Source organism: Stenella coeruleoalba (genome assembly GCF_951394435.1).
Source record: "Stenella coeruleoalba genome assembly, chromosome: 4".
Lineage (NCBI taxonomy): Eukaryota > Metazoa > Chordata > Mammalia > Artiodactyla > Delphinidae > Stenella > Stenella coeruleoalba.
Window position 1 is genome coordinate 49,174,645 of NC_137149.1, and position 17,415 is coordinate 49,192,059.

The window sequence follows — 17,415 nt, forward strand, 5'->3', positions numbered from 1 at the left end:
CATCATTAATCATTAGAGAAATGCAAATCAAAACTACAATGAGATATCACCTCACACCGGTCAGAATGGCCATCATCAAAAAATCTACAAACACTGAATGCTGGAGAGGGTGTGGAGAAAAGGGAACCCTCTTGCACTGTTGGTGGGAATGTCAATTGATAGAGCCACTATGGAGAATAGTATGGAGGTTCCTTAAAAAAGTAAATAACTACCATACGACCCAGCAATCCCACTACTGGGCATATACCCTGAGAAAACCTTAATTCAAAAGAGTCATGTAAGAAAATGTTCATTGCAGCTCTATTTACAATAGCCAGGATGTGGAAGCAACCTACTGTCCATCAACAGATGAATGGATAAAGAAGTTGTGGCACGTATATACAATGGAATATTACTCAGCCATAAAAACGAACGCCTCTGAGTTATTTGTAGTGAGGTTGATGGACCTAGAGGCTGTCATACAGAGTGAAGTAAGTCTGAAAGAGAAAAACAAATACTGTGTGCTAACACATATATATGTAATCCAAAAAAAGATAAAATAAATGGTCAGAAGAACCTAGGGACAAGATGGGAATAAAGATGCAGACCTACTAGAGAATGGACTTGAGGATATCGGGAGGGGGAAGTGTAAGCTGGCACAAAGTGAGAGAGGGGCATGGAGTTATGTACACTACCATACGTAAAATAGATAGCTAGTGGGAAGCAGCCGCATAGCTCAGGGAGATCAGCTCAGTGCTTTGTGATTACCTAGAAGGGTGGGATAGGGAGCGTGGGAGGGAGGGAGATGCAAGAGGGAAGAGATATGGGGACATATATATATGTATAACTGATTCACTTTGTTATAAAGCAAAATGTAACACACCAATTAGAAACTAACACAGAAACTAACACACAGCAGTCATACTCTAATCAAGATGTTTTTTAAAAAAAAATCTAAAAATAGAATTACCATATGACCCAGTAGTTCACTCTTGGGCATACCCAGAGAAAACCATAATTCAAAAAGACACATGCACCCGGTGTTCATTGCAGCACTGTTTACAATAGCCAGGTCATGGAGGCAACCTAAATGCCCATGGACAGACAAATGAATAAAGAAGTTGTGGTACATATATACAGTGCAATATTACTCAGCCATAAAAGGGAACGAAATTGGGTCATTTGTAGAGATGTGGATGGAGCTAGAGACTGTCATACAGAGTGAAGTAATTCAGAAAGAGGAAAACAAATATTGTATATTAATGCATATATGTGGAATCTAGAAAAATGATACAGATGAACCGGTTTGCAAGGCAGAAATAGAGACACAGATGTCGAGAACAAACGTATGGACACCAAGCATGGAAAGCAGTGGGGACGGTGGTGGTGGGGGGAATGAATTGGGAGATTGGGATTGACGTATGTACACTAATATGCATAAAATAGATAACTAATAATAACTTTCTGTATAAAAATAAGATAAAATAAAAATTCGACAGCCTCCCAGAAAAAACCCCAAAACAACAGGAAAAACAACAACAAAAAATAGTAGCTCCTTTGCGGAAATGAGGCTTCACTTCTTTTCTCTTTCACTTAAATAAATATTTCAAATATACAGAAAAAACACAAATATACATATAACTATGACCCAGATTTAACAAATGTTAATATTTTGCCCCATATATTCTACTCTAAAAAAAGAAATAAAATGTGATTGACCCAGGTGAAACCGCTTTGTGCCCTTCCCAAATCTCCTGTCTTCCATCCCTTACCTGGGATAACCCTGCTTCTGAAGATGATGGGTATCAACTTGTGCACTAGATGTACATTTTGCTACAAAATGCATGGACCTATTTGTACATTGTTTTGTGCATCTTAGTATTTATATAAATGGTGTCACAGTAGACATAGCTGTTTTCAACATTACATTGTTTAAAATTTATCCATGTCAATACTTTTAGCTTGAATTCATTTTTTAAAATGGCCCTATGATAGTCTGATGTGTAACCAGACAACATTTATGTATCCATTTGCTTGCTGACAGACCTTTGGGGTCCAAATGATGGATTTTTTTTTTCACTTTTACAAACAGTGCTGCAGTGAATGTCCTTGAGTAGCACATATGTTTAAAAGACATTTCCTACATGGGAGTTTAGGAAGCAGCCCCATGGTTAGCCCACATGGTATCTTTGTACCATTTAGAATAAGGCTCCCTTTCCTCAAAACGTTTTCTGGAAAATGGTCACAAAGACTAAACAGATCTACAATGGCTTTATGTCAAGGATGTTCTCTAGAGTTGTGCAAAGTACAACGTGTGTAAACATAAGCAGCAGTCCTTTATATAGGGGACGCTATAGGTGTGAACATCTGTAGGATGTGTAGAGTTTGGGTGAGTTAGTGTGCTTAAGAGTTTACAACTGGAATCTAAATAGAAGATTTGTGCTTTGTATTTCCTCAAGGTCTTTCTAGCTAAAGGTGGGGACTGGGGAAAATTGCACCTTCTTTGGAGACACTGTGTTGCAAATGCAGAACACAAGGAAGATGTCCGAGCCTTTCGCTTTTTCCAGGTCACAGAGGACTGGTGGCCGGGACAAGTGATAATGTGTGGCGGTGTTATGTGTATCTCCCCCTTTCTAGAATATTGCCCTCAAGCCTCTTCAGTGTAAACACATATACAGTGCAGGCTTTTACCAGGCTTCAGCTGCTAACTCAGCAGTGTGCTACTAAGGCAGGCAAGTTGTGCAGGAAAGGCGTATCTGCCTTTGCTCTGGGAAAGGAAGTTTGAAGTGTATCAGGCTGAGGTACCAAGCTGTGAACCTCCCACTGCGGCTGGTGCTACAAGTATCAATACCTTGAAATGCGTTAATCTAAAGTTCCTTTGGTCCTCACTAGGTGGCTTTGCCTGGGGAGGGAAACAACCCCACAACAGGCAGTACGATGTTCTCTATTATTGATGGGAGTTTAGTAGGGGAGGAATTCCGCCCAGCTTTGGATATCCTGAAAGCGTATTATTCGCTTTACAAAGTCCTTGTAATTAGATGTTGCTACAAAACAGTCTAACAGGAAACTTTGAGGTGCCTAAAGCTTCTCTCTTCTTCTTTTTTTCTTTTAGCAATAAAGTATTTTTAAATTAAATGCATGTACATTGTTTTACAGACATAATACTATTGCATGCTTATTAGACTACACTATAGTATGAACATATTTTTTTCCCACAACTTTATTGGAGTATAACTGCTTTACAGTGTTGTGTTTCTGCTGTACAACAAAGTGAATCAGCTATCCGTATACATATATCCCCATAACCTCTCCCTCTTGAGCCTCCCTTCCACACTTCCTATCCCATCCCTCTAGGTCGTCACAAAGCATCGAGCTGATCTCCTTGTGCTATGCAGCAGCTTCCCACTAGCCTTCCATTTTACATTTGGTAGTGTGTGTATGTCAATGCCACTTTCTCACTTCATCCCAGCTTCCCCTTCCCACCCTGTGCCCTCAAGTCCGTTCTCTACATCTGCATCTTTATTCCTGCCCTGCCACTGGGTTGATCAGTACCGCTTTTTAAAATTCCATATATATGTGTTAGCAAACGGTATTTGTTTTTCTCTTTCTGACTTACTTCATTCTGTACGACAGATTCTAGGTCCATCCACCTCACTTCCTGACCCTGCCCCATGCAACATTTTAACCAATGATTTGGGTAAAGAGTTGAGGGAATGCATTTCAAATTTGCGGATGACAAAATTTGCAGATGACAAAAATCTCATTAGGAGTGAGCAAAAACACGCTTGCTCCTCCTCTTATGATGGTTTGCTCCTTTTCATCAGCTAGGTCTTGGCTTAAATTTCACCTTCTCACAGAGGTTTTCCCTGTGCATCTGGCCTCCATTTCCAATCAATTTTTACCTGTTTTCTTTACCTGAAATTGTACTTCTTAGTTGTTTACTAGTTTCCTAACACGTCTTCATAGACTATAAGCTTGATGAGAGAAGGGACAGGGCTTCCCTGCTCATTTCTGGCAACCTAGGACATAAAATAGTTCCTGGCACTTAATAGGAAGTTAATAAATTTCTGTTGATTGAAAGAAAGTTGGGGGAACCATCAAAGAATGTTAGGCAATAAAATGACATGATCACATTCCTGGTTTAGAAATGAAACTTGGTAGGAGTCAATCTAGAAGCTTAATAGAAATTGTTGAATATACTCCATGTATACTAAACATACATGTTTTAGTCATTTAAAATTTTCATTCACAGTGTCAACTCTCCTGATTATAAGATGTAATAGCCTCACTCTCAGTTTATATCTGGAATATTATCTTCTATCTGTGGCACCATTAAGCATTAATGTTAATATTGACAATCTAAATCATACCCAGAAGAGAATGCCCAGGATAATCTCATATAGGGAGAGGCCTGTTAATTTTTGTTAAAATTGTGTAAGAGCTATCACATAAAAGACTAAAAAGACTCATTTTGTGCTGTTGGAAAGGGCAGAGGTCAGGCCAGCGGGGGCCCATTACATGAAAGCAAGTTTCGATTCAACATAAGACAGGGCTTTCTAACAATTAGTGGGACTGAGTAAGGGAACGGATGTCCTCAGGAGTTCATTAGATACCTGTCAATAGATGGCATGAAAACAGATGCCAGATGCCCATCTGTCAAAGATGTTCAGAGGATGTCTGCCCCATGTGGGATGGTCATTCCACAAGTGTGTGTAATCACCTAATATTTATTGAGTCCCCATGGTGTGCCTGTTTCTGTGGGGAATGCAGAAATATATAAGGTACAGCTGCTGTCTAGATGTGATCACCTTCCAATCCTGAATTCTGTGAATCTCAGGGAGTTTTAGCCAAGGCCCTGATGTCATTCTTACAAATTCCACATTAGAGCAGTCCAAAGTTATGAGGTCTCAAAACACCACCAACCTACCAGTAATACTTAAACTTATGCCCAACAGGGAAGATCACGGTTCGGAGAACCACTTCATATAGCCAAGTCGTACTATTGTCCCTGAATTTAAGCTCTCACTTTGCTGGTTTTTCTTTTTAAAAAATTGACATCTATGTTGCATATAACATCATGTAAATTTAATGTGTACAACACATTGATTTGAAACATTTATATATTGTACTACAGTTGCCAGGGTAGCAATAATTAGCACCCTCTATCAACTCACATAACTATTTCTTCTTAGTTTTTGGAAAAATTAAGATCTAGTACTTTTTCTTTCATGACATGGACGATTATAGCATATGAAAAGTGAGTTTCTTTCCTTTGGTTCACATCTCTTCTGGTCTTTAAAGTTAATATGAATCCCGAGCTCAGGATGACGTGTGTTGGTTTTATTTAATCAAACTCTGTCAGGATAGATATTTTTGCATTAGAATTGGATCTCAGGAATTCTCATTGATGGTAAAAACATGAATTATAAAGCAGAGAGTTCATGGAATTATAAGTAAGCACACTTAATTCTTTAAAGTCAAGTCTGCCTCAATCAATCACAACGTGTTTGACTTGGAAACCTCCTTCAGGGCACTAGAGAACATTAATAAATAAATGTCTGGATGGAACAGTTTTGGGGGCTTATGTTTGGATATCACATTAACAACCTAACATTTTGGTCTGAATACTCTGTGCTGTGCCAAAGACCTGACCTTGGCTGTTGCATGGATCTGGCCTTTCTGTCTTTCACACACTTCAGAAAGGAGTGTTAGAATCTGATTAACATATTTCCTGCAGTGACTGGTCCACATGCTATCACAGTGACCTAAGAGATGAACATACTTTCTTAGGCTACTTATAACGTTGGGAGCCACTTTGACACTGAGTAGATTACAGCCTCAGATCTTTAATGTTTGCTTACCTTACTGTGTTAGTAAATATGCAAGATACCTGGGAAGGCTTTAAAAATATTCCTTTGCCATATAGTCTGGGGACCTAGTTATTTCCTCTACTGGAGAGTGTCCCTTTGTGTGTGTCTCTTTTCCATTTTTTGACCTTGAAATTAATCCAGTTTAAAATTATGTTTTCCCAGTGTAGTTTAGATTAATGTGCTGTGAGTAATGGATATAGTACAGAGGGAGTGTGTGATGGAGACAACTTTCCCAAGCCTTTGCTTTGGAGTGGCTAAGAATGATCAGCCAATGGGGCCTAAAGCTTCCATTTAGGATGATATGCAAGTATTTTTAAAGGATCTTAGCTGGAAAAGTAAAAAATTTGGGAAATTAAAAATATTAAAATAGAAGTTTGCATATTCTGACATTACTTTTTATTACTCTATTTTTTGCTATATACAGAGCAAACATTTGGAGCACTGCTTCTGAATCTCAGCTGCACACTGGAATAGCCTGGGGAGATTTCAAAAATAGTGAGTTCTACCTGGTTCCCCCCCCCACCCCAGTGATTATACTTTATTTTTTTCCCATTTTTTGAGATATAATTGACTTATAACATTGTGTAATTTTAAGGTGTACAAGGTGATGTTTAGATACACATGTATATCGTAAAATGATTACCACAATAGAGTTACTTAACAGTTCAATCACCTCATATAATTGCCTTTTTTTGTGTTTTGGTGAGAACATTTAAGATCTACTGTCCTAGCAACTTTCAAATATACAATACAGTGTTATTAACTATAGTCACCATGCTGTACATTAAATCCCCAGGACTTATTCATCTTATAACTGGAAGTTTGTGCCCTTTGACCAAACTTCCATCCCCTCCCTCCCTGCCCCTGGCAACTATCATTCTATTTCTGTTTCTGTGAGTTAGGCTTTTTTTAGATTCCACATATAAGTGAGATCTTGACAATATTTGTCTTTCTCCCTCTGACTTATTTCACTTAGCATAATGCCTTCAAGGTCCATCCATGTTGTTGCAAATGGCAGGATTTTCTTCTTTCTCATGGCTGAATAATATTATAATATATATTATATGTATATGTATAATATATATGTATATTTCTATAACAGTGTGTGTATATATATATTCTTTCTATATATATAGTGTATTATATACACATATGCACATATATATGAGATCTATATCTATATCACATCTTCTTTATCCATTCATTTGTAGACAGACGCTTAGGTTGTTTCAATTTCTAGGCTATTGTGAATAGTGCTACAATACACAGCAGAAACAGAGAGTCTAATTTAAATGCAGGGGGTGTGGCCTGGACATTAGGGATTTTACAGATTCCCCGGAGATTCTAATGTGCAGATAATGCTAAGAATCACTGATTTAGGGGCTTTGATCTCCTTATATTAAAGAGAAATCTAAAAATTTCCATGGTATTATTTGTGGAGCATCATTTGCATAGAACATAGACTCTCTGTGGATCTGAGAATTGAAAAAGACCTAGTTTCTAAGAGATACTTCAGACCAGTGTTCTCATTTATGCTGAGCTATTGTGAAGTGGTAGGATCTTTCTGAAAATTACTCAGGAATGAGTTTTATCCAGGTGTAATGTTTTCAGAGCATTTCTGACATCTGTTTGAGAGTGCATTTCCGTTGCACTTGCACACGAGTAGCAATGTGTATGCTTCTAAAACTCTCCTTCTGCTCTTTCTTTTTCAAATTAAAAGTTTGATCCATTTTCTTCTGGATGTTACTGTTGTGGAAGCGAAGTTTGTAAATTGATTTGTGTTTCGTTGTAGATGATTAAGCATCTGCATGGATGCTTATGAGAATAGCTGTTTTTTCTTGAGGTATGTAACCCATGATTCCTGTCTTTTCACTAATGTAGCCTGCCAATAAGCCATTTGCAATAAAAGTTTCAGGTTTTTCTTAAGCTCTCAAAAATTTTATGCTATTGTATCTTTGAGAGTTAGGTCTGTCTTATCTGTACCATAGCCTCTAATTGAGATTCTAATTTTTACAGATAGAGTGTCAGCATTTCTGAATCTGTTCTCCATGTCTTTTATTTTTTCCCTTATAGTTAAATCTTCTTGCCCTTCGGTGAAATTTGGGCAGATTTCCAGTTGTGTCTTCCACCATACTAATTCAATTTTTGACTATGCCTGGTTATCTGATTTCCACCACCCTGGTGATTTTTGATTCAGTAATTTATTTTCTCCATGTGTTCTTCAGTAATTTAGTTTTTCCATGTGTTCTTTCCAGATCTCATGACTACTTACTTTAGTTTCATAGATACAATAAACCCTCATATAATTTTGAGACAAAAGGACAGATGTGTTTTAAACATGTGTACTTTTCTTGCAATAAGTCTCTTTTAGAGTAAAGCATTTTCTATAGTTTTTAGGGGTAGTTCTTTTCTTATGAAAGGCAATAACTTTTCAAGGGCCTAATTGTTTTCCTCCTCATTTAGGTGGAATTCAGGCTGTGATCGTCCTGCTGGGGTGTTATCTTCCACAAGGGTGTTCTGTATTTACTTCTTGTCCACATCCATCTACCCTCTGTTCTTCCTTCAGTCTGGTGCCATTTGCCCTCTCTCGCCAGCAGACAAGCCAGAAAACTTACATTTTTTTTTTTTTGGCAAATGGAGCAAATCCTGTATGGTTTCCAGAATTAATGCAGGTTTTACCTATTGTGTATTTTAGAATGTTTATAGGAATATGGAAATTGGGAGAATTAGGTGCTCATACTGACAGCTTATATAAAATCATGATAAATCATTGGAAAATATTTTTTTGATCCAGCTTCTGTTTATGTCCTTAAAATATAATTCTAGATGGAAAATTACTGTCAAAAAGTATGAACTTTTAAAAGTGTTTAAATATATATTTTCAGATTGATTTGCAGAAATTAAATTTTTTCTTAATACTTATTAGGATACCCATTTTGCCACATCTTCACCAATAGTAGATATTGTCTTTAAAATGCACACATACACACAACATACAATTTGATAATTTGAAATGATGTTTACATTTGCATGTATGTCTCTCTTGTTTTCATTTACATTTATTTAATTTTAGAGAAGATAATGTTTTATTTATTTATTAGTTATCTGAAATTCTTCTGTAAGGCTGTTCAAGTCCTCTAAACATTCTATTGTGGTTTTCATGTTCAGCATATGTTTCAAGAAAATACCAGAGAAAATACCAAGCCATTATAATAGCTGATTGTCATTTCCCCTAGCAGTCTCCAGAAAGTATGTAGAGAGTGATGATTTTAAAATATGTGGTAAAGTCTTCAATTTTCTTTATATTTTTTTTAACATTGAATCCATTCTTTATCGTCTTAGATGCAGTTTTACACATATTTTAAAGCTCAAAATGAGATTTTAAGATGTAATTATATTAATGACATCATATGAAAGTGTCCAAAAGAGGATAAAGTGAGGGAGAGAGAGGAGGAGAGGGAGAGTTTCCCCTGTGGGATGTGACACTCTAGTTCCATGAAGTATAGTTTAAAAACCAAAGTTTAGAACTTTTCCTTTTCTGTTTATGCTAATCAGACACTTTGGTATCATTTTACTGTAACTTCATTTGCCTTCACTGTCAGCAAATCAAGTGACATATCCCCCTAGCTGCTTACTGCTACAGGGATACCTACATTATGGATGCCTGTCATAAATTTAGTGATGATGATGATGGAGAAAAACATGCTGCTTGTGACATCCTGATTAAACCCAAAGTTAATTTTGTGATTCCTTAAATCTAGGCCACACTTTAGTTTAATCTCACAGACATATCTCATACTGAAGGCAAACAGATATATTGCATTATCTTTTTCCGGCTGTTTATGATTTACGCCCTTTCTGGGTGAAAGTATGTTCATATGATTTTGCTATTGTGATACATTGAAGGTGTGATATTACAAACTAGGATTTGGAGCAAAAAAGACTATGGAAATTAAAGTTTCTGTTAACATGCAAGATGCTTTTTTAGTTGTTACTGAACTTTTTAGTCCACAGTCAAGATCTCTGTATAAAAGTTGTAAAAGTCCTTCAGTTTTCTGGAAAATGACAATTTTCCAAACCTCATTTTTATATCCCTTGCTTATTTTATGACAAGGCCTTTATTTTTTGATGTGCCTTGTTCTTTACCGTTCTGTGTTTACTGCTATTCTTTCACCATTAATAGTCTTTCTACTTCAAAATGGGCAAACTGTAAGGTTTGATGCTCAATTCAGCCCGGCTTGAAATAGCTTTGTGTAAATAAGAGAACTGTGTTATATGCTGTTCAATCTTAAGGAATAAAAATGACTTTCACTTGACTGAAAAGAAGCATCATGTTTTAAAAATACAGGCTTTGAGAGCTGAGAGGAACCATGGAAATCGTCGAGTCCATCCTTCTTGTTTCATGGATTAAAAGCGATTGTGCTAGGGCTTCCCTGGTGGCGCGGTGGTTGAGAGTCCGCCTGCCGATGCAGGGGACGCGGGTTCGTGCCCCGGTCCGGGAAGATCCCCCGTGCCGCGGAGCGGCTGGGCCCGTGAGCCATGGCCGCTGAGCCTGCGCGTCCGGAGCCTGTGCTCCGCAACGGGAGAGGCCACAACAGTGAGAGGCCCGCGTACCGCAAAAAAAAAAAAAAAAAAAGCTATCGTGCAATCATTCTGTCATGGGTAAACTGCTCTCTGTCCTCACGGGCCTACCTCTCATTTCCTCAGATTAGGACAAGCCAGAGTTAGGCTCAAGCACAGTACCTAAGAGCATAAGTTTGAGGTTAAGCAGATATGGGTTCAAACCAATTCTCTATCTTTCAGCTCTCAGACCTTTGACAAGTCATTTTACTCTGCTGAGTTTCAGTTTTCTCATCTATAAAATAGGGTGAATTGTATCAACCACATGACGTCATTATGAGGACTGAATTATGTCGTATTTGTAGAATATTTAGTTCAGTGTCTGGTACAAAGTTAGTGTTTAAGAAATGGAATTACTTTTACTGACATGTGTTTTCTTGTCCATCTCCTCATCTAGACTGTGGGTTCTCAAAGCCACTGTGTCTTGTTCATCTCTGTGCCTGATGCCTTGACACGGCGTCTCATTTAATGGCAACTCCCAGCTTCCAATGACTTGAGCTCAAAATCATGGAGTCATTTTTGTCTCCTCTCTTTTTTTTGTGCCCTCTCAACCAGTAAGTCTGCAGACACCTAGGTTTAAGCTACCATCATCTTTGCCTGGACTAATGGACCAGGCTCTTACCTGGTTTCTCATTTCTCCATCTTACAGAAGCCAGAATTATCCTTTTAAACTGTAAGTCAGATCATATAAATACTCTGCTTAGAGCTCCTCAATGGCTTTCCACATCACACAGAGTAATAGTGAAAATGCTTAACTGATTGACAGGGTCCTACACAGTCCCCTTCTTATTCAGACTCTTGGACCTCATCTCCCATTACTCTCTCTGCTTCATTCCACTCCAGCCACACTTGCCTTCTTTCTATTTCTCAACACTCCAGACACGTGACTGCCCAGAGTTAGGATCAGAGTCATATTTTAAAAGAAAGATGGTTGCTAACCCATCCACATATAGTTTGTGCATTACCAGTTAGCGCCTGCAATCATCAGAGATTTTATTTTGTTTTTTTGTGTCTTTTTGCGGTTCGTGGGCCTCTCACTGTTGTGGCCTCTCCCGTTGCGGAGCACAGGCTCCAGACGCGCAGGCTCAGCGGCCATGGCTCACAATCCCAGCCGCTCCGCGGCCTGTGGGATCTTCCCGGACCGGGGCACAAACCCATGTTTCCTGCATCGGTGGGCAGACTCTCAACCACTGCGCCACCAGGGAAGCCCCATCAGAGATTTTAAAAATAGCTAATTTACTTTGGCTACTTGCTTTCATATAGGAATAGACAGGGCTTAAAACAAAATTAACATATACAATTAGATTAGTAACAGAAGTGAAAAGCTAAAGGAAGGTAACTCTTTAGGAATCTAAGCTGGGCTAGGAAACCAATCAATATAATCACAAGGAAGATGGCAGAGCACTTGTGCTGAATTCACAGGAGTTTTGCCCTGATCAGTTCCTTTCTTTTCTAGATTTCATGATCTCTAGGCACCATATGTTTTACTTCTATTTTATTGTCTGTAGTTTCTCTCTCCAGTCTGATACACTATTCTAATTCCCTGGCTTTTCATTTTGCTAAATTTTTAGTTAGTTAGCTCATCCTATAATATAGGTGACGCATCACTAAACTCTCCACTTTTCATGACCGCTATGTAGTTTCTTCTTGGGCAGCTCTGCCTGAATGTGGCTTGAGCCCAGCATGGCTGGCTTAGAGTGAAAGGCATGAATATACCAAAACATTGGTCTAGCAAAGCTCCTGTGATTGAGCATTATGTTTACTGCTGAGTCACCTATCAGCCAGGACGAAAAGAAAAATACCGTGGGCGGCATTGTTTTCTTCACCCAGTGGAAGGGTGCATGTGAGTTCTTCAAGAAGCTAAATAGTATTATCTCCTGATAACAAAATAAATAACACTTGACAGTCTGTGACTTTATCAGTAACTTACTGTGTGGTATGTAAGAATTAGAACTCACGTTTAATTGACAATGTATTGAGATTGAGATTTCACTTGATCTATGTTGAAATTTTATATGAAATCTTAGGATCATTGTAGTAAGGAAATGGAGGACATAAGAGCAGTTATAATTTGGTTACAAAGTAATCAGAGTATTTCACCTTTGAAATGCAATCAGATTTCTACACTGAGGACATAGACTGGGATTGGCTATATTTTCAAATTTAATTCACACAAGAATAACTATGAATTCAAATGATGTTGTAGAAACACGGTTTTTGGTGGATATGGTGATAACCTTGATGGTCTTTGGGGACCGTTGTGCTGCAATGGAAAAAACCCTAGACTTAAACCAAGAATCTTCAGTTTTGTTTTTGCCAAAAATGTGTGGCCATATACAAGTCATTTGATTTCTTTGAGATTCTTTGTGAAATGAGAACTCATTACAGCTCTTAAATTCTGTAGGGTGTTTTGCCTTTTGGCTGCTTTGTATAAGGTGGCCGCAAAAAACCAACCTACAAAACTGTCTCATATTTCTAATTAGAGCAGAGGCTAATCCTTTGCGATGAAGTCGACCTTGCTGATGACCCTGCATTGCTATTGTAGCTTGAAAGGCATGAACAAAAGGAAGGAGACCCACAGAATCCAGCCAGATAGTTGAACAAGGCCCTTTGGAGGACGGCCATAGCCATGCTCTTCAGCTTTGCTTGTTCAGAAACTAAAGTGTCAGCATTTCCAGAGTATAGCAGTTTCTCATGGAATAGACTTGTAGCTAACAACTTGCAAGATACCGATATATAAACCAAAGTGTCGATTTATTAATTTATGACTTGAAATACAACTGTTGAGGACATAAGGTATTTGTGTCAATTAGTTAACACATTCTCTTTCTGGAAAAAAGCTATAAGTGAAACATAGGAAGAGTTTAAAATGTAGCTAGATGGTCATGCCAGGGCAGGGGCTAACAGCCTCATCATCTTTTAGCCTAATGCATTCACCTCTATTATAATAATATTCCTACATAGGGGCACAAAAATTGTACTTGTTGCCCAGGGCACCAATCCCTGGATGTGCTGGACACATATTGATAAATTCTGCCCAACTTCCTATGTTTTTAGGGCTAAACTTCTCTTTTCTCTTGCTCCATTCTGTCTTTAGATGTAGCCACACCTTCATTATGGCTTTGATCAGCCCTGTTCTCTTCCAGCATGGGGGCAAGGGGGAACTGTGTTGCTCAAGAGAATTTCTGCAGCTGTCTTTGCTCATCCATGTTTACCCAGTGGTGCTCTTCTAACTCACTGAGCACTGGGTACGCTTTTTGTTCCCCCTGTGTTCTGCCAACATCATACTGTGTGCTTCTCCCTACTATATATTTTGGCAGTAACAAGAGGAATTCTCTCCAGGATCTGCATTCCCATGGCATGAGATATCTCCAGGCCTAAATGCTAGGGGAGGGGACAGGAAAATGAGATGGGAGGGGGTGATGGGAAGGATGAGGGGAGTGGCTACTGCCAAAGCCAGAAAATTTGGCTTTGCTTTGCCCTTGCTGGGCTCCAGCCCTGGAGGACGAACGCTTGGTACTTAGCAACATAGTCATATCGGACTCTCTTTTTGCAGTCCTTGAATATTTTCCCCCCTCAGGGAAAACTGGATTCTCAAGAGTAAAATGAATTATCTACTTGGCTAATTAGCTAGGATGTAACAGAATTCTCGGGAGGATCATCCCATCTGAGAATTTCTATAATGTATGCTTGTTTTTGCAGAGTCGATCGCTTCTTGTTTGGTAGCCTGCCTGTCCGATAGATAGCTCATGCCTCACAGAGAAGGCAAAATTGTCATGTAGGCAAAACCTCTTTCTCTTTCCTTCACCTTTCTGCCTTCCTGTTCTTGCTCTGCCTTGTAAATTCTGATGCTCACGGCTGACCTAAGGCACTGGGTCCTCTCGGTCTGACCTGGTTCTTGCATTTGCTTGCTCTACCAATTTCCTGTTGTAGGAGATGAAATGCACCCCCTTTATCCCACAACCCCCCAAACTCCCACACAGACTACCCCGCCCCCCGCACACTCTTCTTCTTCCCTTGTACCAGGTTTGTACTGACAACCAGTGAAAGCACCAGTATCCTGCTTAAGTATTAAAAACTTGAAATGGTTTTACACCTTACCCTTTCCCAGTGGACATATGTTACTTCTTCTGACATTGTCCCACATTTCCCCTGAGCAAATGAAATGGTCCCCATTTCAACCCCCTAATTTTGGCAAGAATGGTTCCACCCTAGCTTCAGAGACGAGCCCTAGTTAGTTCAAGTCAGTAAGAGAATCCTTTTCCCGAGACACTCTTGACTGGAGCATGGAAAGGGATGTTACCCAAACAGAGCTAAAGGGATGCAGGAAGATATTGGTTGGCATTTCTACAAAGGTGGTTCCTATCGCTTCCATTGGAGCAGTTAAAGGAGATGCTTGGTCTTTCTCATGTGGTGTGAGAAAGGGAAGTCTGAAATTCTGGCTGTTGTGTTACATTCACAAGAGGAGAGCCTGGAGCTTTGGGGGCACTGAGAGAATCCTGAAACCGAAGCAGATATCATGGATGTCAGAATAGACAGATGGAGAGAACCCGGATCCTTGGAGCATGCAGATAAATATTTTGGAGAGTAGATTGGAATTCTCTCATTTGCTGTTACCCAGTCTCTCCTAAAAAGCCACGCCCACATTTGTATGAAGGGAACCATGCTGACTTCCCAGAATTGTTTGGCAGTTAAATGAGACAATGTACTAAGGGTGTGCACTGGCGTGGGGCTGTGAGCTGTGCCTAATGCATGGCTCATTCAGAAAGCAGCATTTTCTGTGGTCATCATATCATAATATACACATATATAAAATCATTACACTGTACATCTTAAAATTACACAATGTTCTATGTCAATTATATCTTAGTAAAGCTGGGAAAAAATGGCAGTTCCTTCTCTCCTCACAAACAGCTAGAGACAGTCTAATTGAGTGATTAAGGGTTTGGAATTAGAGTAAGACAGCCTGGCTTCAAATTCTGGTCTCTTCTGGTCTCTTCAGACTTTGGGGATTCATGGGCAAAGGCATGGTAATGAAACCGTCTGTTCCTCAGTTTCTTCATCTGTAAAATGGGGGTAATAATAGCATGTACTTCATGGGGTTCCTGAGAGGACTGATGAGGTAAAGCAGGGGCAGGGGGACCAGAGATCCTGGGAGCAGAGGGTAGGGGTGGAGGTCAAGGGCTGGTTGCAGCATACATCTCATTGAGTAGGGATCTTGTGAGGGTTGGCTTGGAGATGAGAGTGGAAACAGTCCTTCCATTTGGGAAGAAGCTCCCATGCAGAGGGAAGATCCAGCATAGAATTTCTGAGCTGGGATCTGGCCTGGCATGGCCCAGGGACAGCAAGGGGGCCAACGTGGCTGGAATGACATGGCTGAGGGGAAAGAAGTCACTGAGAGAGAGAGGAAACCTCTGTGAACAGATCCTGTAGGACAGGGTAGACCTTTAATGGCATTGACTTCTTCTTTGATACTTTGATGGAAATAGGAGTACTTGTAAGGTTCTGGGCAAAGGATGGAGAGAATTTAATGTGTGTTCTCAGTGGGTCCCTGACTACTCTATCAGGGAGAGATTTGGGTAGAGTATTACTCTGCTAGGGCTGCCATAGTAAAATACCACTGGGTGGCTGAAACAATAGAATTTTATTTTCTTACATTTCTGGAGGCTAGAAGTCCAAGATCAAGGCGCCAACAGGTTGGTTTCTGGTCAGGCCTCTCACCTTGGCTTACATAGCTGCCTTCTTGCTGTGTCCTCACATGACCTTTCTTCTGTGTGGATGGGGAAGAAAGAGAGAGATCTCTGCTGTCTCTTCCTCTTTTTATAAGGACACTAGTTTGATTAGATCAGGGCCCCACCCTTATGACTTCATTTAAGCTTAATTACCTCCTTAAAGCCCATTCTCCAAATACAGTCACATTGGAAGTTAAAGCTTCAACATATGAATTTGGGGGGGTGGGGTGGGGATGTGGTTCAAAATCTAGTTCATAACTAATATGATGGTTAATTTTATGTGTCAACTTGGCTAGGCTGTAGTGGCCAGATGTTTGATAAAACACCAGTCTAGATGTTGAAGTGAAGGTATTTTTTCAGTAGTTATTAACATTTAAATCAGTAAACTTTGAGTGAAGCAGATTACCCTCTATAATGTATGGATGGGCTTCATTCAATCAGTTGAGGAAATTAAAAGAAAAAGGCTGAGGTTCCCTGAAGAAGAAGGAATTCTGTGTCCAGACTGCCTTTGGACTCAAGCTGCAACATCAGCTGTAGCCTGCCCTGAAGACTTTGTACTTGTCAGTCCCCACAAGAAAGTGAGCCAGTTCCTCAAAATCTGCCTCTCTACAACCAACTCCCCCCCAACCCCCACCACTCCATCCTATAGGATCTGTTTCTCTGGAGTGCTCTAATACAGGTAGCAAGGCTGCGATTAGGGGCACAAGTCAGACAGCTGTTGTAGTGGTTCATCTAGACCAGGGTCAAGTGAGATATCTTACAACACTATATTGAGTTAATATGTATGATTTCTTATGTATAATAATATTATATCTAGATTTGGATTAAATTATCATAATATGTAATATTATATAAATATAATATTGCAGTATGCATATCATATTATAGTCTGGGATATTTACATCTGCTATATAAGATATTTTATAATGTTCATACTATATTCTAGAAAAGAACTAGGATCCCAACATGAGAAAAACAATGGCGCATTTTAAGGAGGATGGCATGTACAGGCTTACAGATATTTTGTTTTGAACCTTGTCCCTTCTGGGAGGTTTTAAAGTAGACTATGCTTATAGCTGAAACTTATGCACTGAGCTCATGGTAGATGCTCAATACGTATCGCATAATACATAAATGATGGGTGCAGATGCTTGTTAGAAATGAACCTCTGGGGGCCTTCATGGTGCTGAGAGCTGCCGGTGATGTCTCTTTGG

At 39.4% G+C, this 17,415-nt stretch overlaps 1 protein-coding gene across 26 annotated transcripts in view; it reads left to right on the forward strand.

Annotated features, from left to right (window-relative positions):
- The window catches only part of LOC307185656 (cytosolic beta-glucosidase-like), a 488,042-nt gene that overhangs the window by 90,180 nt on the left and 380,447 nt on the right, over positions 1–17,415 (forward strand). For 25 of the 26 annotated variants that reach the window (XM_079920052.1, XM_079920037.1, XM_079920032.1 and 22 more), the window contains one exon: positions 6,274–6,344. The exons of the other annotated variant lie outside the window; for it this stretch is intronic. The gene's annotated coding sequence lies outside the window, so the exon portion shown is untranslated. The remainder of the gene's footprint in view (positions 1–6,273; positions 6,345–17,415) is intronic. 26 annotated transcript variants of the gene reach the window in all.